Here is a 563-nt window from a genome sequence, read left to right on the forward strand (position 1 = left end):
GGCCCACGACATGCGTTTTGTATCGCATTTAAAGAAACGAGTGGGACAGATACGCCCCGCGGTAAACGTCGGACAGGGCGCAGACTCACTCGGAACGCATTTTTTTAAACAAACAGCGAATTGGCGCGTCGGTCGGTGGACGCAGTTCGGCATTCTATGTCCTTATCGATTGATCGACGGCAAATAAGACGGCAATCAGAAATTATAAACACGGGCGTCGAGCGGGCAATATTTCGACCCGTCGTGACGCACCAGGCTGACTCGCCGCGGTGCCAGACAGGCCACGTGTCTCTGGACCAACGCGGCCCAATCATTGAGTCTCCCAACGTGGCTACCGTGTATATACGCCTTGGTTTCTGAAGCACTCACGTCGGCGCGTAGCGCACGGCGGCCGTATGTAGGCTGCCTGTCTTCTAGCGCATCGATAGAAGGTCAACTTTCGAAAGACAAGGTGATAGTGGAGGCAGAATGCAACGATGGTGCGTCTTTCGAAGTTAATCTTCTCTTTTTCTCGTCTTCGCTTTTAGTAGGCACGTTTGTTCGTTCCCCACAAGGTATATTCG

This window comes from Saprolegnia diclina (genome assembly GCF_000281045.1).
Source record: "Saprolegnia diclina VS20 unplaced genomic scaffold supercont1.28, whole genome shotgun sequence".
In the NCBI taxonomy this organism is placed as follows: domain Eukaryota; phylum Oomycota; class Saprolegniomycetes; order Saprolegniales; family Saprolegniaceae; genus Saprolegnia; species Saprolegnia diclina.